The sequence below is a fragment of the Ursus arctos genome, unplaced genomic scaffold (assembly GCF_023065955.2).
Source record: "Ursus arctos isolate Adak ecotype North America unplaced genomic scaffold, UrsArc2.0 scaffold_12, whole genome shotgun sequence".
Lineage (NCBI taxonomy): Eukaryota > Metazoa > Chordata > Mammalia > Carnivora > Ursidae > Ursus > Ursus arctos.
Window position 1 is genome coordinate 3594911 of NW_026622786.1, and position 22449 is coordinate 3617359.

A 22449-nucleotide genomic window follows, 5' to 3' on the forward strand; every position below is an offset into this window, starting at 1 on the left:
CTAAGAGATAAGAAAACAGAATCATGTAAGATGCTCACTTAAAACCAGAGAAGGTGGAAAAAGAATAGAAGGAAAAAGGAACAGTGAACAAAGGCGATTAATAAAACCAGTTATAAATATGGTAGATATGAATTCAACTATATCAATAATCACTTTAAATATGAACGGTCTAAATACATCAATTAAAAAACAGAGACCATCAGAGTGGTAAACAAGACCCAACTGTATGTTGTCTATCAGAAACTTACTTTAGGGCGCCTGGGTGTGTCGTCAGTTAAGTGTCTGCCTTTGGCTCAGGTCATGATCCCAGGGTCCTGGGATCAGGTCCAGTTCTGTGCCTTTCTCCCTGCTCAGCGGGAAGTCTGTTTCTCCCTCTACCCCTCCCCCCCCCCGTTCCTGATCTCTCTCTCTCGCGCTCTCTCTCTCAAATAAGAAAAAGAAAAAGAAACTTTAAATATAAAGACACAGATAAAAGTAAAGAGATAGAGAAAGGTAGACCATACTGATATTAATCAAAAGAAAACTGGAGTGGTTATATTAATTTCAGTCAGAATATACTTCAGAGCAAGAAAAATTCTAAGGAATGAAAAGTGGCATTATATAAAGGGGTCAGTTACCTAGAAGGTATAACAATACTCGATGAGTAAGTGCCTAACAGCAGAACATCAGAATATGAGGCAAAAACTGATAGAACTGTAAGGAGAAATAAACAAATTCACAATGAGAGTTGGAGATTTCAGCCTCCCTCTATCGGTAATTGAAAAATCCAGCGGGCAGAAACTCAGTGAGGATGTAACTGAACTGAACAGCACCCTCGATCAAGTGGATCGAATGGACATTTCTATGTAACTTCACCCAACAACAATAGAATACACATTCTTTTCAAGCTTACATGGAACATTCACCAAGATAGGCCACATTCTGGACCATAAATCACATCTCAATAAATTTAAAAGAATAGAAATACAAGGCACGCTCTCAGGCCACAATGGAATGAGACTGAAAATCAATAACAGAAAGATAGCTGGAAAACCCCAAATTTGGACATTATACAACACACTTTGAATAATACATGGGTCAAAGAAAAATTCTCAAGAGAAATTAGTTGTTTTGAGCTAAATGAAAATGAAAATACAACTTATAAAAATGTGTGGGATTGGGGCACCTGGGTGGCTCAGTTGGTTAAGTGTCTGCCTCCAGCTCAGGTCATGATCCTGGGGTCCTTGGATGGACCTGCTCCCTCTCCCTCTGCCCCTGCCCCCCACTGGTGCATGCTCGCTCTCGCTCTCTCTCTCACTTTGTTTAAAAACAAAATCTTTTTAAAAAATGTGTGGGATGGGGGCGCCTGGGTGGCACAGGGGTTAAGCGTCTGCCTTCGGCTCAGGGCGTGATCCCGGCGTTACGGGATCGAGCCCCACATCAGGCTCCTCCACTATGAGCCTGCTTCTTCCTCTCCCACTCCCCCTGCTTGTGTTCCCTCTCTCGCTGGCTGTCTCTATCTCTGTCAAATAAATAAATAAAATCTTTTTTAAAAAATGCGTGGGATGTAGCAAGAGTAGTGCTTACAGGGAAATTTATAGCATTGCATGCATGTGTTAGCAAAGAAAGATCTAAAATAAATAAGCTTCCGCTTTTGGAAATTCAAAAAAGAAGAACAAATTAAATTCAAAGTAAGATGAGAAGAAAGAATAAAAATTAGAGCAAAAATCAATAAGATTAAAAACAGGAATTAATAGAGGAAAATCAATGAAATCAAAAGCTAGTTCTTTGGAATGATGAATAAAATTGATGAACCTCTAGCCAGACCAAACAAGAAATAGAGAAGATACCAATTACTAATACCAGAAATGAAAGAAGGACCCTCAGTACTGGTTGCATGGACGTTAAATTCTAAGGGACTATAAGGAACAACTGCTCACAAATTTTGTAACTTAAGTGAAATGAACCAAATCCTTGAAAGACACAATTTACCAAAACTCACACAAGGAGAAATTGATCATCTATATAGGCCTAACTTGAACCAGCAATTAATAAACTTCTGAAAACAAAACCACACTTAGTTTCACTGGTGAATTCTACCAAACATTTAAGGAAATGATACCAATTCTCTACAATATCTTTCAGAAAATAGAAGACAAAAAAAACTTCCTCACTCCTATGAGGCAAACTTTACCCTAATACCTGTTTAAAAACTGAATTCAACCAAGTACATTTGAAGATCCAGTTAGCTTTAGTACTAAATTCATGAATAGGGCAGCATTCCATCTAGCAAGTAGAAGGGAGCTCCATGAGTTGAAACAAGTTTTTCAAGGAGAGAGGGCATTAAAGAAGGGAAAGGGGTGGGGGAGAGGAGGAGGAGGAGGGAATTTATTAACAAGGAATGTATTGTTTAGGCAGGGGAGAACAAGGGGTCTATCAGGAAATTTCCTAGTATTGACCAGGAACTGCATGTTGACTGGTTTAATGTTACATTCCTGAGGGGACAGTGGTGAAACTTCAGTTAGTTTAGGTATTAAGTCCTCCTCATTTACTGACTTGGGGTCTTAACCTAAGTGACGCCATTCTTGGTCTATGGCTTTCTTTTTAACGATGCCCCTTCTTTTGATCAAACACAGTTTAACTGAGAGATTGATCTCAGTTACGGCTTTATAGTTCTCTATAGCTTCCGTTGATCCGTTCTTTGACATTCACAGGTTTTCGTTTAACCTCTTTGATATTCACAGGTTAACTTCAATTAGAGTTGGAGGATGACGTCAAGACCATTTCCCAGAAACCAAAGTAAAAGCAAGGAGGTAAAAACAGACATTTAGTTCAGGAAAGTGGATGAGCTCAGGAGGTCCAAACATGAATTGTAACCAAACTAACATGATTTCCCTCCTTGGTGAGTCACAGGTAGAGACTACACCAGGTGTTCTTTGTTACACAAAGGAAACTTTATTTGCTGCAAATAAAGGAGATCACGGGGTATAAATTCCAAAGCCTTGACTCCTTAAGTAGGGGTGAGTGGGTTCGTTTTACTTCGGGTTAGGATGAATATTCAGAAAAGGGAGTTTGGTCTTCGCCTGTAAAGGCAGACGTAAGGTTGCACCCCCATTAGAAAACAAGCCTGTAAGTGCTTCTAATGTTACGTTAATGAAGGGGGTGCTCCTCCCAGGGCAGAGACTAACATTTTAACCAAGCAGAGGTAACTGGCAAGGGGAAGGGGGCTATGGGCCTGCTGAGTGGGGTCGTGGGCTCCTTATCTCTGGTAAGGAATGCGGGGTCTTGCTTACTTTTGAAAAGGTACTGGGCGTTTTACCACTGATTTATTGTCTCTGATATGGTCAGGCTATTTCCTAGCCTGGCAGAGACTGTTTTCGCACTCTTTTCTTAACTACTGAAGGTTTTGCATTTCTTTGTAATTGACACCTCCTAGGAAGTTCTTCGAGAAGTGTGCTTAGGCGAGTAAAGAAGTAGGGCATCACAGATCACGCAAAATGACTTCTCTTGTGTCACGAAAGCTACGTTTAGGCTTTTTCTGGGGACCCTTAACTCTTTATGCTTTCAGAATAACGTGTGTTCCAGAAAGGGACTAGAAAAAGAAAACTCAAAACTTTCCCACATCTAAGGGTTGAAGATGAATGAAATGTTCCATGAATGAAACTGAAGTTTCAAGAATGGAATAGATTTCGCCACCAGTTGTAATGCTTAATGAATTTTAATAGAGGTAGACGACAGTGCTACAATCACAAAGATAACTGGATTGGAAAGGAACGCGTTTCCTTTGTATTCCTAAATGTTCTACTCTCCACTCTGAAAGGCATTATTTGAAGAAAGGTACAGAGGCGTCAGCAGATGGCCAGCCAGGCTCCCCGCAGGCCAAAAGGGCAGAACCCGCGCCCGCCGCCGCCGCGGGGGGCGGGGGGGGCGGGGGGGGCAGGGGGGGCGGGCGCGGGGTTGGGAGGGAAAGAGGGAGAGGCAGACGTCACTTCCCCCACGGCCACCCGCAGGCTGGTTGGCGGGCTGAAAGTCTCGGGAGAAGTGAGGAGAGGACGAGGGCAAGGGCGGGGCATGGGCCGGAGGGAAGGGCCACTTCCATGACGTCACTGGTAGGGCGTGTCCTATGTAAATATGGCAGCGCAGGGGCTGCTGCCTCGGCCCCCGCCGCCTAAATACAATCTGATCCGCGTGCGGCGGGAAGGAGTGCGGTGGTGTCGTTGGAAGCTGCGCGTGGCGTATGTGTGTAAGGCGTAGGGAGGCTCAGGGTGTCCGGGAGGCAAGTGAGCGTGTGTGTAACAGGGTAATGCGTGTGAGGGTGGTATGGGGCGGAGGCGGGGCCACTCATACTTACCTGGTAGGGGAGATACTATGATCACGCAGGTGGTTTCCCCAGGGCGAGGCTCGTCCATTGCACTTCGGATGTGTTGACCCCTGCGATTTCCCCAAATGTGGGAAACTCGACTGCATAATTTGTGGTAGTGGGGGACTGCGTTCGCGCTTTCCCCTGGTAATTTGTGTTGAACGATAGATTCTTCTTAAAGCTAGGGGGTTTTGATTATAGTAGAATTATTTTGTAGTATTTAATGTTTTGTGTGTGTGAAACGTTATTCAGCTCTCTGCTCATTGTGGATGTTTTGTTTATATTAGCCAGTGGAGTTTACATTATGGTAGTGTCGTTGTAATTCGAGATTCTTGGTATTAGTGGTGAATAGTGTTTGTGCTCCTAAAAAAACCAAGAAGTTTTATGTAGACCTTGTTTTATTAAGTTTTTTTCGCTTGTTTTGCGGAGTTCCTTTTTTACCGGTAGATCGTGTAACATTTAACGCGAGAAAGAAATTATAGGTAACTACTGTTTTTTGGAGAACTTGCATTTTTTCAGAATGCTTTGTCTTTTTAATTTGGTTTTACTTGCTGGTAACTGTATTTCTTTAGAGGTTTCCATATTTGCTTTCTTAAGAATATCCCAGAAACATCCTGGGATTTTAGTAATAAGAGGGGTTTGTATAGGATAGGGTTCAACAAAGCTTAGTGGAATCCTGGGCAGACCTTCGCAGGATAAAGTGGGACAGTGAACCCCATAAAAAAGAATAGACGTAGAACTTGCTTCAGTCTTAGCCTTAAAGAAAAGAGTGTCCACCTGGTACTGTCAAGAAGTTATATGTCCAGCAGGCCCAATGAACAGGGAACCACCCAAGAAAGAGGGCAGGAGTTGTTGCTGCAAGCCTACCTTCTGCCACATGCTCTTAAAATAAGCCAGTTGATGAATTGCATGCCCTTCTCAGGGTCTAGAAGAATATGGCAGCTACTTCCATTTCCACCTTTCAAATCGAGCTGTGAAGCTAAGGCAGAACTATGCAGGGATAGGAATTCTGGGAAATGTGCTTCCAGTTTAGGAATGAAAGTGGACACAAATCCACCACAGCAGGTCTGTGGACTCGATGTCTGTGTGGTGGTATATACCTCCTGCTCCTTTTAAAACCATTCTTAACTCTCAAATAAAGACAATAGGAAAATCATGCTTTCTTCAAACAATGAAAACATGCCAGCCCTTTCCCCCCAAAAATTGCCTGATGTTTCTTCCTCTTCCAGTTGAATCACATTCATTCCCCCCTTTGATATCCTAACCTAAATACTTAGATTAAAAGTTGACTACTATCAACACATGTTAGCTGGTGGTGGGATGGAAGAGGAAAGAGAAAAATATTGGTTAATACATACACAAAAATATTCATGTCAAAATAAGGAAGAAATACTCATTTTTTATTACAGTCATCACTTCAGCAACAGTCACTGGTATTTGTAACTGTCTTCTTCACTATTCATTCCACATTTCCTTTGCCCTCAGCAAGCACCACACCTCAATGTTAGCAGGTATCTTGCCTGGTGGAGTGATCCATAAACGCTCCTTCGCAAGGTCTCTGGACCATTCTCTGTCTTGCCTGTACTGGATTGTTGCAATTTTCCATTGACTTTTAATCAGAGTGCAGCGAGTTCCGAAGGGTCTTCCGAGGGCTTTCCTGCATTCCTCAAATACTCCTCCTTACTTCCATTGCGTAGAACAGCCCAGTTTTCCCTTATGGTCAGGATCAATCACCCCACTCAGTAAAGTAACCTTCTTTACCTGTTGACCCGCTGCCCTGAGGATCCCCAAATGGCCAGGTGGCAGTCTCGATGCCCACTTTATTATTATTATTTTTTAAGATTTTATTTATTTATTTGACAGAGATAGAGACAGCCAGCGAGAGAGGGAACACAAGCAGGGGGAGTGGGAGAGGAAGAAGCAGGCTCACAGCAGAGGAGCCTGATGTGGGGCTCGATCCCAGCACGCCGGGATCACGCCCTGAGCCGAAGGCAGACGCTTAACCGCTGTGCCACCCAGGCGCCCCTCGATGCCCACTTTAATACAGCCATTATTGCACCTGTTGCTGAAAGCACTTCTCTCTCGGGAACTAAGACTTTGCATCAACTGATACCAAAGTTACAGAGATGGGTGGGAAGCAAAATGTTCACTAGTATATCCCTAGGGCTAATAGAGGAGCCACTCCCGTTTCTACCACTTGGTTCCCAAACCTGCAAGAAACAGCACCATATATTGTTTGCTAATTTAGAGTATATGCCATCCTGTGAAATATTATCCAGCTCCTCGAAGAATTGTCATCCAGCTGGCACTGAAACTGAATATTCAAAAACACGTTCTGTCCCATCAGGTTAGCTACTTCAGGGGAAAACCAGTGAGTGAGCATGAGCCCAGGGCAACTGTCAAATGAGTTCTTGGTCAGCAGCAATGCTGTATGGAATTCCATGATACAGAAGAGGTATTCCGGAAGTACGCACAGATGGTTGTTTTAGCAGAACGATTGTAGGCAGAGAAGACAAAACCATAAAAAAAGTGAGTATCTATTCCAGTGAGAATAACATTGTTGCCCCTCCCACGGTGCAGAGATCCTGTGTGATCAGCCTGCCGTCCTGTGGTTGACTGACACCTTCCCTTCTTGCCAACGGGGGACTGGTATTATATCACAGGCTGAGATGTTCTTTGCTGTTGGCTTTTGGGCACTCAGTAGTGGTTATAGCCAGGTTAGCCATGGTGAATGGAACCCATGTTGCTGAAACCATCCGTAATCTGCATCTCTGCTTGTTTGTGGGCCCATTGCGCAGCCCTAGAATTCCCATTTGTTTTTTTTTTAAAGATTGTATTTATTTATTTGAAAGAGAGAGAGAGCATGAGTGGAGGGGAGGGGCAGAGGCAGAGGGAGAAGCAGGCTCCCTGCTCAGAGAGCCTGATGCGGGACTCGATCCCCGGACCCTGGTATCATGACCTGAGCCAAAGGCAGATGCTCAACCAACTGAGCCACCCACACACCCCTTAGAATTCCCATTTGATTATTTTTTATGATTTTCATTTTCTGTGTGTGTGTGAAATTCTTTATTAGAACACAGAACAGGGGCACCAGGGTGGCATAGTCGGTTAAGTGTTGAACTGGGTTTCAGCTCAGGTCGCGATCTCAGGATTGTTAAATCAAGCCCTGTGAAGGGCTTGGCGCTCAGCACAGAGTCGGCTTGAGAATTTCTCTCCCTCTCCCTCTCCCCCTCCTGCTGGTGCTCTCTCTCTCTCAAAATAAATAAATCTTAAAAAAAAACCCAAAAAACCCAGGACACTCAATGATATTGTATATTCTTTTTATTTCATGTATATTATTTATATATATAATAAAATATACATATATAATGTGTTATATATATGTGAGATATATATTATATATATAATATATTGTATATATATCTGCTAAAATTAATATCCTGGGAGTTGGTTTCTCTTGACTGCTATTTTTTTTGAAGATTTTATTTATTTATTTGAGAGAGCGAGAACAGAGAGAGAAAAAAAGCACATGCAGGAGTGGTGTAGAGGGAGAAGCAGACTCCCTGCTGAGCAGGGAGCCTGACGCAGGGCTCGGGCCCAGGACCCTGTGCGTGATCATGACCCGAGTTGAAAGCAGACGCTTAACCAACTGAACCACCCAGGCACCCCTATTTTTTTAAGTGTGAATTAAATGGGCCTCAGTTGTTTGTTTGTCTAGTACTCTATTGTTTATAGCACACTTTGAATGATACATTGTAGAGACTCCAGATTCTGATATCTTCCTCCAAAGAGTGTCAATATTTGTTCTACTAACCCATGACCTCGAATTTGTGTAGCACTGGATTTATGTTTTCTTTAGGTGATCTTTGGAAAATCCAAGGTGTTTCCCAAAGCTCTCTAGCTTGGTGTGACTCAACCAGGAAACCCGGCTCCTCTGCTAATCTTATCAGGGCTTGGTTTTGTATCTGTTAGGGAGGGTCAAGAGTAAGCCTTCCACTAAGGTGTGGTTTTCACATTTCTGGAGTATCAGCTGAATGCTCAGAGTGGTAGATTGTTAACAAGCCCTGAATCCTAATGTTGCCAGCACTGATCTCTAGGATGTATTCTGTTTTCCATCTTGTGGCATCTGTCATCTAGTAAGCCTTGGATAGTAGCTCTCTGAGTATGGGCAGCCCTACAGTCAGCAAGTGACCTGCAGGGGACCCAATGTGGACTTCTGAAAACTGGCATCCTGACTCTTTTCTCCTTTCTGATGCTCTGCTCTGAAGATTCCCATTGCTTCCGCTGCCCTAATTTTGATCTGTGCCTCCGCAGCTCAGTGTGAACACCGTATTCTGCTGGGATTCCAGCTTGCCGTACCCTCATCAGATCATTTCCCCAACCCTCTCTCAGGGAATCACAGTCTTTTGCCACCTCTGTCCAGTGTCTGAAAACAGGTGCTTCACATATTTTGTCCATTTTTATGGTTGTTTGAAGCAAGAAGACTAATCCGGTGGTATTACTGTGTTTTGGTTGTGAGTAGAAGCCCTGAATTCTTGCCAGTACATTTAAGGTTAAGGTGCCTAAAATGGCTGGCTCAGTTGGTGGACCATGAGACTCTTGATCTCGGGGTTGTAAGTTCAAGTCCCAAGTTGGGTGTAGAGATTATTTACAAATAAAATCTTAACATAAAAATAAAGCATTCTAGGGGTGCCTGGCTGGCTCATTCATTAGAGCATGTGACTCTTGTGTAAGTTCAAGCCCCATGTTGGGTGTAGAGGCTTATTTGAAAAAGAATGAAATTTAAAAAAAAAATAAAGTGCTTTCAAAAATTTGTTAAAAAGATAAAATGAAGGATTTTACATAGATTACTAATTTCTATTTTATTAAATCCTTGTTTTATTTATTTATTCATTTATTTTTAAAGATTTTATTTATTTATTTATTTATTTATTTATTTGTCAGAGAGAGACCGCGTGCACAAGCAGGGGGAGCAGCAGGCAGAAGGAGAAGCAGGATCCTGTTGAGCGAGCCCTGGGATTCTGACCTGAGCCACAGGCAGCCGCTTAACTGACTGAGCCACCCGGGGGTCCCTAGATTACTGATTTCTAAATAATTTGAATACTATTTCCCACATTTACAAATGATCTAGGCGAAGGGTTTTGTTTTTACTTTAACAAGTAGGAAGAAGGATCTGGGAGTGCTGGACTCACTTTCAGCACGGTGACCCCACAGCGCCACAAGGAGGTCTGAGCTAAGTGTCCTGTTCTCCGGGCATATTCCCGTGGTTGAACTTGACGAGTGGCAGGATATGCCACCCCAAAATATGCCACTTTGACGTAACGATTGTTTTGAGCTAAGGGCACTTAAAAAACAGCAGGTGCAAGAAGAGTGCTCTGACCTCCCCTTTCCTTCCTGAAAGCAGGAGCTAAAACTCCCATGTGAAAGATGCCCTCCTCATACCAGGAGGAAAGAAACATTCCTGCCGTGTGAGATAGGAAGTCAGGGCCCAGAGAAATCTGTACAGACCTTGTTAAAGTAAGTTATATCTTCCCTTAATCTTCCCATATATTTTGCTTTTTCACAATTAGTATAAAAACACGCAGGCCTACCCACTTCTTTGGATTTTCATTTTCCTATTGGACCTCCCATGTTCGTGTAAAAATCAATGTGCTTCTCTCCTATTAACCTGTCCTATGTCACCTTAATTCTCAGGCCCATTTGGAGTCCCTAAGACGGTACAGCTAAAGTTTTGCCTTACCTACAGACTCTCCTAGGACAACAAAAGAGAGGATTAGCAAAAGGACAACTGTAAGATGCCTGGTCCTAGTAGAAGGAACTTTGTGTAGGCCTAGTAGACCTAGTAGAAAATGCCAGAATTCCCAGAATCAGATGGGTGGAAGAGTGAGAAGCTGCTTTGAAAGACAAAGGTTGATGGGAGGCCCAGAAAGACTAGCTGTCCTTACTGGGGACCAGTCCCTGGAACGTATCTCTTTCCTCCCGTTCCCCAATTCCGTAGCTCTTGTTCTGAATCTTCCTTCCCATTCTCTTCCCCACCAGCACTCCTCGATGCACCGGGTCTTTTCTCCCAAGCATGCAGATTTTAAACCTTTTTTCTACTGAGGACTCCTTTGTGATCTGCTGAAACCTGCACATGCTTCTTGGAATAAGGCTTTTAAAGATTTATGTATTTGGGGGGGGGGGCGGAGGGAGAAAGAATGTTAAGCAGACTCCAGGCTGAGCCCCCAGAGCCACACCAGGCTCAGTCTCACCACCCTGAGATCATGACCTGAGCCGAAATCAAGAGTCCCAGGCTTCACCAACTGATCCACCCAAGCGCCCCAGGAATAAGGCTTTTAATGTGTATAATAGAACATTTAAAATTACAAACGAAATCAGTTACCTTCAAATCCAGTTGTCTTTGTGCCTTTTCCCGTGGTTCGATAGCAGCAGAGGGAATGAGGTAGCATCTGAGCTGAGCCTCTGACCTTATGCAACCAACCTCCCCTGCCCCGACTCAAGACGATCCTAGAGTTGGGGTGGTAAAGAATAAGTATCATGGGTTGTGCCAGTCTCAGAGAAAGTGAATCAACTGGACATCATTATTCTTTACCGTCCGAACTGAAAAAAAGTAGTGGCTCCTGGGAGCCGAGATCCAAGGGGAAGGGACCGCGCGCCCCCTCGTGGCCACCGTGGGGATTCCCCACGGCTCCGGCCACGGCGGGTCCCCAGTCCGAAGAGAACCAAATAAAATGCACTGGACGCTGGGCGATGCTCAAGACCTTAAAACGAGAAGTCGTGAGCGCTACAAACTGAGCTAGCAAGACGACGAAAAGTAGATGCGCTTCTTTTTCCCCTAGCAGATTGGAACCGTTGCCCAAATAGTGAATATCTGAGCCAACACCCCGGCGTGTGCTGATCAGGAAATAGGTTTGTAGAGAGTTCGATGATTTCCTCTGGCCCACAGCTGATTGGCACTAAATCACAATCCCGGCCTAGGATCTTCCTACTTCTGAGCTCAAGGAGGGACCCGCGTACTGGATAGAACGTGCTGCGCGGAGACGTGGTCCGGCTGAGAGAGCAACTCCAGCCCCCTCTCCCCCACCCCGTGCCCCGCGCCCCGCGCCCCGCGCCCGGCTCCGGGCCTTTTAGAAGGGCCTCTCCCGGTGCTAGTTTCCACCCAGACTGAACTCAGACTTCCATGGAAAGGACGTCTAGGATGAAAGGATTTTCAATCCATCTCAAGGGGTCCCACCGAGACTTACCACGGATCCTCAGCTCCTTAGCCCTGTTACTGGAATTTCCCAACCCTCCACGACAGTCGTGGGCACTTTTGTCCAAGTTCTTTAAGCACAGGTGAAAGTTGACGTGAAGCCAAGTACATTTTCTGTGCCCCAGCCCCGCGAAGTTCTCCACCTCTTCTTTGGGGGCTGTTGGGGAAATAAATTGAGACTCAAAGGAACACACTTATTAATAAATAGCATATTAGCTACGTTTATAAAGAAAAAAAAACCTGAGTGCATGCTTGTAGGTAGCCTGCAAATGGCTACAAAGCAATAGGGAACATTCGCCTCTATTTATGAGGAATTTAGCTACAGCTGTCATCGTCCTACTCAGTACAAGCATTACTCACTTTACCCCAGCAATAATATTAAGTTCACTGGGACACCCTGTTCTTCAGAATTCTTTATCAGCCTCTCCTACGGTGGCCTCTGAGAGTGCACTTCCTTGAAGTACGGACGGTTCGTCACATTCGTCCAGGTTCCTCTGCGGGGCGCAGGGACCCGGAGGGCGAGCGCGCAGCCGGCCGGCTCCGGGCCGGGGCGAGGGGCTGGGACTGGGCGCGGTCCCCCCGGGGGGACGGTTTGCAGCGATTCCTCCCCTCCTGCGGTGAGCAGGGACTGTGGGAGCCCCAGCAGCTCCGAGGCCCGCGTTCGGTAAGTAGCCAGGTCTAAAGGGTGACATCTCACGGCGCTGCCGTCTTTAAACCATTAAAAGAGGAATAGCTGTCTTTTTGAGTCGAGATCAGCAACCGCACACAAGAGACGGCAAGTGGCGGGTGATGGAAATTAAGGAAAATCGGCGTGTTCAGTTTTCTGGGCCACTCTGTTCAGCGGCTGGAGTGCTCGCGCCCTCTCCGCCCGCCTCTCACCAGGCTGCCCCTCGCCCCCTCGCTTCCTTCTCTTTCTCCAGCTTCCCGGGTTCGACCCTGGACACCCCAGTCCCGGGCCGCCGAAGCCGGACTGAGGCTGCGTGGCCGACCCGGGTGGGGAGCCCAGGTCCATCCTAGTGCGCACGAGTCCAAAGTCGGATCTTCGCCGCGTTCTGGATCAGCTCTGGGAACAAAGCGCGTGCGCCTCGGAGAAACCCCAGCGGTCTTCCCTCTCCCGAGCCCCTCGTAGGACTAAGAGCTTCAAAGCCCACACTGGAATTCTTGGCTCGCGGAACGGATCCTTCACCAGGCTGTAGAGAGTGGCCAGTAGGTGCCCGGCCCTGCCCAGGGGCGCGGGGTGCAGCCCGAGCCACGCCCGGGTCCTGCCCCGTTGAGTCCACACCTTAGTGGCATCGAGAGCGGGCGGCGAGGTGGGGACAATGGGGGTAGCGCCCTTCTCACGCGCGGCCGCCTTGACCCGTGGGGACTCACTGTGAGCGCCACGAGTAGATCGGAGCTAAGAACGGGGAGGTGGATGGCTGCAGCCCGAGAGGCTGCGGGCGACCCCTGGAGCCAGGCGGCTGTGGAGGCGGCGAGGAGCAGGCGGCGAGGCGCCGGATCCGGCGTTGAGCTCGCCGAGCCCCCCAGGTGATTGGCCCGGTATCGGGGTTCAGCCATATCCAGTGACACGACCGGTGGCCTCAGTGTCTCCCGCGCCTCCGGTTTCCGGAGCGGGAGAATGAGATGTCCCTTAGAAGTTGGAAAGCAATTTCTGAGATCAGGAAATGAGTTTAGGAAAAAGAGTTTCCGTGTCTCTGTGGCGCAATCGGTTAGCGCGTTCGGCTGTTAACCGAAAGGTTGGTGGTTCGAGCCCACCCAGGGACGGTGTCTTTTACTAGCACCTTGCAACCTGTTAGTGACTTTATTTATCCTCGGAGTCCTATCCACTTTAAATCAGACTCCGAAGTATGCTTCCCGAAGATTCAAGTTGCATAAAAGTACCTAAAAGAAGGAGTTTTTCAGTAAAGGTATTTTTTTCAGTAGTCCGCGTCTGGGCCTTACTTATCCCAGAGGCACTGCAGAGTCCCTCACTTCCCGAAGCTGGGTTTTTACAGCAGCACATCCTGGAAACTAGAAAATCCCAAGAAGTGAGAACAACAAAACCTGTCTTCACTCGCGGTGAAGCCTCTAGTTCTAGGTAGAAATTTTGGTTCTTCCACGATGTGGCTTGAACAAATTTTGAATTTTCTGTGCCTCGCTCGATTTCTTTGTCCATAAGAGGGGGCAAATAGGAGTACTTCACTCATGGATTAATTTAAATTTTAATGAGATATGCATGTAAACCGTTTGACCACTTAATGTTTATTAAACATTAGCTACTTTAACTCTTTTCAGTGGCATCTCATCACCATTTCTGTTATTTACCTCATTCCCTTAAACAAATGCATATCTTTTCATGGTATGGATAGGTTACTGTGGTGGTGTTTTTTAATTTATTTTTAAATTTTTTTTGGATGGGTTATTGTATATACAAACACTCCTTAAATGTTAGACATGACGCTGATTATAATGTTCACTGCTATAGAAATGGTTGTTCAAGAACATCCTTATACAAATATCCTTATCACTTACGCATGGATTTCCTTAAAAGAGATTCCTGGGAGTGGACTTTCCTAATAAAAGTATTTGTCATTGCTAATTTTGCTAATTCCTGACTGCTTGCCCTCCAAAGAAGTTGTACCTAGTCGTATTCCCAAATTCTACGAGGACTCTTCTTGGCAACCCAAACTGATATTGACTAGCAGTACAAATCCACCACTTTTGCTTGGGGACTGTTACTGCTTGTTGGTCTCACACACTAAGTCTTGTGGGTGAGGGGCTGGTGCTCCCACAGTCTCCTATGTTCTCTTGGCCCCTGGAGATCCTGGGGAAGTAGTTCATACGGTTGGATTCATAGGACTGTAGAGGTGCAGTTCCCAGTGTTCCTGCCGCAGAGAGCCCAGGCTTCTCACCCTTCAGAGTGGGACCTTCATGGGTGGTCCTGAGCCAAATAAAAATTGGAAAGGAGAGATGTTTAAAATTTTCATCAGATTGAGACTTCAGATAATGGATCTTTTAATTTTTTTCTTATGGCAGCAAGAGGAGAGACTGTATTCTCAGGACTTTATTTGGGAGAACTTGATAATGGTGCCGTTCTATTGATCTTGTGGAATTGTTCCCTCTATGCTGGTATGTGACACTTGTTATAAAACCTTGTCTGGTGAGCTGAGCTGAACAAGGAGCTGAAGGAAACTTCTCGTAGAAAACAGAAATAGGGGATGCATTCTCAGATAGATTTCTAAAGTCTTATTTTGATCTTTTCCGAGGTCTGGGCTGGTGTCCTAGCTGAGGCTGCTGTAATACAGTACCATAGATTTGGTAACTTAAACAATAGACATTTATTCCTCACAGTTCTGGAAGCTGAAAAGTCAAAAATCAAGGAGGCGGCACATTCAGTTCTTGGCAAGGTCCCGTTCCTGGCTTGTAGACGGCCGCCTTCTCAGTGTATGAGCAGAGAGCAGAGAGAGGAGGATCTGGTGACCTTCATATTTTTATAAGGTCCCCTCATGGGGTGCCACCCTCATGACCTTATCTAAACCTGTTTACCTCCTCAAGGCTTCACGCCCCCCCCCCCCAGTACCATCACCCTGGGGGTTAGGGCTTCACCATATGGATTTGGGAGGGACACAAACATTCAGTCCACAGCAGGTGGTGACATAAAGAGGCATTTACTGAGTGTTTAAAATGCCCTTTATATAAAGTGACCAGGTTGCAGACTTGAGAACAGTCACGTGTAGGTGGGAGCAGAACTTGTCCTGTAGTTCTCCGATCTTTTCCTCCTAGAAGAATTGTGTGTGTGTGTGTGTGTGTGACAACGGAAAATCAGGGATTATAAAAAGATACATGAAAAAATTCTTATTTCCTCTCCTCACGCTCTCAGTTCCCAAAGGCAAAATACTAACCTGATTGTTTTTAATAAACAGTGTTATTTTTAATAAAATAAAGCAATTGTATTTTTCAGTAAAGTCAACAAGCATGGCTTTATTACTTTTATAAGAAAGTAACTACCTCCTTTATAAGTATGGATTAAAAACCTCAGGTGAACCAGGCCATCTTCACGGGCTGTAGCTCAGACTTGCCTCCAGGCTGCTGAAGCCACAGGGCAGGCCATTAACCCACAGTCACTGCCGGGCCCCTGACAGCGTGGGCAAGCCACTTTCTCTGGGAAATTCTTAAAGCATCACGATCCAGAAGTTCCACAGGGTTTTCTTTCCTTTCTTTCTTCCCTGATCTACTTGTCTGCTCTGAGCTAGAAGCTCACAGTTATTCATAGCCCCCTCAAAAAAAAAAAAAAAATCTTAAAAAAAATCCTGCATTTCAAGATTCTAGTCACATTACCAGTACTTTTGTGGAAAAGAGAATCCACCTATGGTATGAAAAACATACATCAGTTACAGAACTTTGTTTTAATGAAGTTGGAGAGCTCTGATAAGAAAATGGGGTTCTGACAAAGATGGGAGGAAAATGAAACCTAGGGTCTATAATGATCTAAGGGAAAGAAAGATTGAACCAAACACTTATGCATCTCCAGTCCAGACATCACACAGGTCTGAAGACAACAAGCAGGTATGCTCAAATCAGTGAGCTTATTCAGGAAATGCAAAATCTTTTTGACAACTTGACACCAAAACGCAGCTAATGATGAAATTATTTTACAATGAAAATCTCAGAAACATGGAACTGTACCACACAAAGCATGAATCCTAATGAAAACTACAACTGTAGTTATTAATAATGTATCCGTCCTCGTTCAGCTGTAACAAACGTACTGCACCAAAGCAGGGTATTAATACGGGGGAGTCGGCGGAGGAGAAGGAGCATACGGGAACTCTATACTTTCCGTTCAGTTGTTCTGTAAACCTAAAACTGCTGTAAGGACTAAAGTCTGTCAACTTGCTTAAAAACCTCAAGAGGGAAAAGGCCGTATTTGCGTGGTGTTCTGCGTTTGTCACTCCCGATCCATTCTCACCATTACCCACCTTACTATATGCCCCAGAAAGTTAACCTTTTTGAACCGCACAGAAGGGCTCCTCTGCCCCCTGGCTTCCTGTTAGCTACAGCCCATGGGATGCACTGATTGGGGTTGGCAGGGTGGGAAGAATATGAGGTCAGGGTAATTCTTTTCTGCAGGCTGACAGTGATTTTGTTCTTTGCTACGCCTCAAAGCCACAGCTGTTGTTTGGTGGCACTGTGTACTACAGCCTGAGACACAACTATCACTTTACTTTACCAGGTTCCAGAAACGTCTCTCTGGGTCTCCACGGCTGCTACTGCTGGGATACTACGCCATCTTTTCTGTGGTTACATTCCCCACATGCGGCCCAGGAATCCTGAGCTGGGAAGTCCCAGGAAACCCCCCTAATCCTCAGCGGGGCTGGCCTTCAGAGAACCTCAGAGAATGTTCCACCAAAGCATCTGCGAGGTCACCGCATCTCTGTTCCGCTCATTGACTTTAACGTCTTTTAATCAGTGATTGGCTATTTCCATCTCTGTAAACAAATATTGTTAATTATTCATTTTCTAGTTTTAGGTACTTTATCTCTCTTCTACCTACTCCTTCTACACGGACCGCGCACGTGCACACTCACACACACACACACATTTCCCCACTTCCCTATCTTCCTGATTGTGATGATTAATTTTATGTGTCAACTTGGCTAGGCCATAGTACCCAGATATTTGGTCAAACATCAGTCTAGATGTTCTTGTGAAGGTATATTTTAGATAAGATTAACATGTAAATCAATAGACTTTGAGTAAAACAGATTACTCTCCATAATGAGAGTGGGCCTCGTCTAATCAGTTGAAGGCCTCAGGGGAAAAAACCCAAGGTCCCCCAAGGCGGGAGGAATTCTGCCTCCAGACCCTGCCTCAAGATTAGAGCTACAACATCAACTCTTCCCTGGGTCTCCAGCTGCTGGCCTATCCTGAAGATTTTGGATTTAGCAGCTTCCACAATCACATGAGCTAATTCCTTAAAATAAAAGTTTCTCTCTCTCTCAATAGATAAATATAGATATATAGATACTGGTATAGAGATTTTATATACACACATATATATGTCCTAGGTATGTATATATATTTATGTATCTTCTGTTGGTTCCATTCTCCGGAGATGTCTAATACATCTTACATACTTATATCATAATTTTGATGAGATCAATGATTATTATTTTAAATATATATAAACTATTAACAGATAAGCCACACAATTTAATGTGATTAATTTTTGTGTAACATTTTCTCCTGGCATGAACAATTACCTTATTTTTCCATTTGCTTAGTTTTCCATGCATTTATTACTAAATCATAACCATTTTCTTTCCAGTTCTGTATATCTCCCCTCGACACATTGAAATAAACAGTTTTGTTTCTTTCTTTTTTTTCCCCCAAGAAATCTCTCCTGACACATCCCTATCTCCTCCAGTCTGGACCACTTGACCTAATAGGCCTTGCCCACAGCTGTCGCCCTTTACTTCACCATCATCTTGGGGGTTCCATTGCCTCTTTCTTTTGTTAGGTCCTCTGCTTCATGGGTTACAAGTGGTCTTCTTTCTTCATTCCTTCCTTCCTGTTCATGGTGTATGTCCTCCAATAACTTCTATAGAGAAGTTGCTCAAGAACTAAATTCTTTGAGACATTATATGTCTGAAAATGTCTATTATATCCATATCCATGTTATATCCATTAATTGATATTTTACTAAATAGAGAATTTTAGGTTGAAATCATTTTCCCTCAGATTTTTCAAAGCATCGCTTCATTGTTTTCTGTTTTCTAGAGTTGCGGTTAAGAAAGAAAATATAGCTCTTCACTGCTGTCAGCTTAGAGCTGGCCTGACTCAAACACCTGGGCTGTGATGTTCTCCTGTTAAAACTAAAAAATTTCCCCCAGAACACCAACATGAGACAAAATCACTCTCTAATCACGATGAAGCCAAGGGAAAAACAAGAACTGTTTCATGATTGTTGGAAGGCAGAGGAACTGTCAAGCATCCCCCAAACCGAGAAGGCACTTTGAGATGGAAAAACAAATCAGACGACAGTTGACACAGAGTTTTTTTTTTTTTTTTTTTTTTAAGATTTTATTTATTTATTTGACAGAGATAGAGACAGCCAGCGAGAGAGGGAACACAAGCAGGGGGAGTGGGAGAGGAAGAAGCAGGCTCATAGCGGAGGAGCCCGATGTGGGGCTCGATCCCATAACGCCGGGATCACGCCCTGAGCCGAAGGCAGACGCTTAACCGCTGTGCCACCCAGGCGCCCCGACACAGAGTTTTTATACTGGGTAACTTACTGGCGGGAAGGATCGGCCCATGATCCAGTCAGCTGCTCAGCTCTTCTCCACAAAAATCCAGACCTTCGCTCACCGATTGTATAAAGAGATGGGACCAGAGGGCGGGCGTAACCGTGAGATCAAAGTGTACACGCAAACGTGATTAACAGCTGACGTCAACAGACCTCCTGGTGCCACCTGTCCATCAGGAGGCCAAAACTACGTCATTGAAGTTTGTATCTTAATGGGCCTTCTGGAGGCCGCAGCAGAACTCTTGGTGCTCTTGTCTCCTCTGTGACCCCAAGACATGTACGGTAATCTTTGAGGGGGGGCGGCTTCCGAAGAGCATAACACTAGACTGAGCACCAAGCGGACAAGTCAAAATGCCGGCCAAAAATGGAGTCAGTATGGCCAGCGTTCCTACACCGATCATGTCTGAGCATGAAGAGAACACAGTCCAAACCACAAAAAAATGACCAAACTTCCCCTTCCTTTCCCAACCACTGATAGTAACTGCAGCTTCTTTACCAATTTCATATTTGGCTCTGTTCCAGTCCTCCCACTTTTTGAATAAAAATTATTGAGATTTCCAAAGGTAGAATTGCCCCACAGTCCCCATGGTGTATGTTGTCTCCCTTGTTGCAAGGGGCCAACAATCCAGCTTTGTTTAATTGCAGGTTTGTTCCTGACGGTTATACACTCGAGCGCATCAACACTGTAGAGAGGGCGGTTGCCATTCTGCTTCTCGACTATTTACATTCATCTGTTCTCTCACCTGCCTTCCCAAGAGCTTACAGGATCTCCTCTTTGTCCCTACCGTTCTGAAACGGTTTGGTCTATTTTTAGCCACTATACTGGGCACTTAATGGGCCCTTTCGATAGGGGAATGTGGATTTCTTGTGTGTCACCCCAGCGGTGTTTATGTATATACAAGTAAAAGTGTCTGTCTCTTGCAACCTTTTGACACAAGTGATTGCACATTATAAGACTGTTCCTTTGGAATCTTCACTCGATTTATTTCTCAGTGAATTTAAGTTGGCCTTTGCTATATAACAAGCCATCCCAAACTTATTGACTTAAAATAACAATAATTTATTATTTTTCAGGACTTCTGTGAGTTGGAAGTTTTTCTGTTCTGGGCCATCTCATTTGGGGCTGGCTGGTAGGATGGCTCTGTCACCTGTCTGAGGCACAGCTGAATTGACTAGAAGAGCAGGGATGGATCTTTTTCTCCTCGTGATCTCTCCAGCAGACCAGCTTGAGGCTCTTCAGATCATGGGCTGAGGATTCCCAGGGCAGCAAAAGGAGGTGAAGCCCCAGCGTGCAAGCATTTTTCAAGCCTGTGCTTGCCTCAGGTTTGCTAAGGCACCAACATTGGCCAAAGCAGGTCACAGAGCCAATCCTGGATGCAGACGGGTGGACAGATAAGCTCCACCTCCTGATGGGAGGAGCTGCAAAATATTACCACCATTTCTTTTGAATCACACCATATGGAATAGCAGGAGCTTCCTCATTCTTTTTTACAGCTAGCCGAACCATATTTAATTGTAGAGTTGTACGTCTAGTTGTATATTTAGTTACCCCCCCAACTGGTGGACATTTAGAGAGGTTTCCAGTCTTTTACTTAATGAAAAATGCTCCAGGAATAACCGTGTATATGTTAATTTCACACACATGTGTAGGTGTAATGGGATAAATTTCTAAATGTGGATTTTAAAAAGTAAAAAAAAAGTTTATTTAAATTTTTGATAGATGTTGTTAAAAGGGCACCCTGTAGAACTTGGACCAATTTACCCTTTCATATTTAACCTCTCCAACGTATTAAACTTTAAAAAATTTTAGCATTTCTTGAAGGTCAAAAGTGTCATTTCAATGTTGTTTTAAATTGCATAGCTTTATTAATAGCAACCTTGAATATTGACTTTCCTTACGAGTAATAGAAATGTATATTTTCTATTCTTTATATGTTTGCTGTTTTTATTGGGTTGTTGGCTTATTTCTTGTTGGTTTGTAGTTCTGTAAATATTAGGAAAATTAGCCTTTTGCATATACATGTGTTCTAAGAATGCAGATGTTGGATACAGTTTGGTGAAGTGGTGAAGCCACAGGAGGAGAGAAGCAGGCTCGAAAGGAGGAAGTTTATTATACTCACGGTCCCCAAGAGGGGGGTCATGTTGTGCAGCACAGGGCCACACAGGGGCATAGCCAGCTGGTGCTCAATTTTACAGGTGGGGAGTAGAGACAGGAGGACCTGTGGGTCACTGTCTATACTGGGTCTTGGGTGGATCCATGGAAAGCAAACCAAGAGAGGACGGGAACGGAAGGTTGGGGGCGAAGGAGAAAGGAAGAGAGGAAGGGGAAGTTAGAGTCCAGCAGTTGGGTTTGTTATCAAAGGGTTTCAGCTGTTTTGGGGTATGAGTTCACAATTAGGGCAATGAGAAGGATGTTAACCACCAAAGCAAGAACTTAAAATGGAGGGGTTTTAACGCAATGCAAGTTGCAAATATTTCCCCAAATTTGTTTGGACTTTTACTTAGGCTGGTATGATTCGATTTATGTAGTCAAATTCATTGATACTCTCAGGACTTGTGGATTCATGTCATAGAACAGCTTTTTTTCACATACAGACCAAGATAATAAAATAATTGTTTCATGTTTCTACAAGAACTTTTATGTTCCTCTTTATTATTATTTAAATCTTTGATTGATCTGGAGTTTACCCTTATGTAAAGAGTAGGATATTCACTGACCCTTATTTCCCTGGATACCTACCTAGTTATTCAAAACTGTTCATTAGAATTATTGGTTCAAAACCCTTTTTCTAATATATTACATTTCTTCATGTATTTTGGGATATTTCTGGATTCTTGTACCATTTATTACTGTCGATTCATACATGGTATCTAATTACTCTAATATTTCATAGGATTAGCTCTTCGTTATTGCTCTTCTCTTAAAAAAAGAATTTCCCTATTTCTGCTTGTTACTTTTCCCTTTAAAGTTTAGAATTATAGTGTCCAGTTTGAATTCTAAAAAGCTCTTTTTGATATTATGAAAACCATGTGAACTTCAGACAGCAGATTCAGGAGAGATGTTCTCTTTGTGACGTGGAGTCTCCCAGCCAAGAACGTGGTGTGTCTTGTTTGACCGGGAAGGAGGCTGCCCCGGCGCAGTGGTTCCTGACCTCGAACATTTACCTGAATCGCCGACAGGGCCTAAGCCCCGGTGGCTGGGCCAGTCCCGGGTTCCTGACGCCGCAGGTCTGAGGTGGGGCTTGAGCATTCGCGTCTCTCACAAGTTTCCGGGCGAAGCTCTTTGTCCCGGCACCACACTCTCGAGAGCGACCGGCCTCACGCAGTGATCATCTCGGAGGCGGTTGGTGGGAGACTGAAGCGTAGTTGCAAACGTAAAAAAAAAAAGAAGTAAAAAAAAGGACTGTCCAAGGATCCTTAGGGGAGGGAGGCGGACGGCTTGTATGAGGAGTAAAATGTCCTCGTCGCGGTGGAGAAGCCTCTCCACCTGTGCCCTACTTGGCTCCCGCTCGCCTCGAGAAACCCCTGGAGCCAGACCCATTCCAACCCTGAAAGGAGGCTCGGCAGGGACAA

The 22449-nt window shown here is 44.6% G+C and overlaps 2 long non-coding RNA genes and 2 other non-coding genes across 4 annotated transcripts; 3 read left to right on the forward strand and 1 right to left on the reverse strand.

Annotated features, from left to right (window-relative positions):
• Positions 1-4322: 4322 nt before the first annotated feature.
• LOC113247793 (U1 spliceosomal RNA) lies at positions 4323-4486 on the forward strand. The gene has a single exon (XR_003313384.2). It is a non-coding gene; the product is annotated as a U1 spliceosomal RNA (small nuclear RNA).
• Positions 4487-10655: 6169 nt separating this feature from the next.
• LOC130543409 (uncharacterized) lies at positions 10656-12152 on the reverse strand. Its single transcript, XR_008958729.1, has 3 exons — positions 11832-12152; positions 11584-11748; positions 10656-10846 (listed from the first exon to the last, which is right to left on the reverse strand). It is a non-coding gene; the product is annotated as an uncharacterized LOC130543409 (long non-coding RNA).
• Positions 12153-12183: 31 nt separating this feature from the next.
• Positions 12184-18615, forward strand: LOC130543408 (uncharacterized). The gene is made up of 3 exons (XR_008958728.1): positions 12184-12255; positions 16804-16992; positions 18351-18615. It is a non-coding gene; the product is annotated as an uncharacterized LOC130543408 (long non-coding RNA).
• On the forward strand, positions 13282-13355 carry TRNAN-GUU (transfer RNA asparagine (anticodon GUU)). Its single transcript has one exon. It is a non-coding gene; the product is annotated as a tRNA-Asn (tRNA).
• Positions 18616-22449: the final 3834 nt, after the last annotated feature.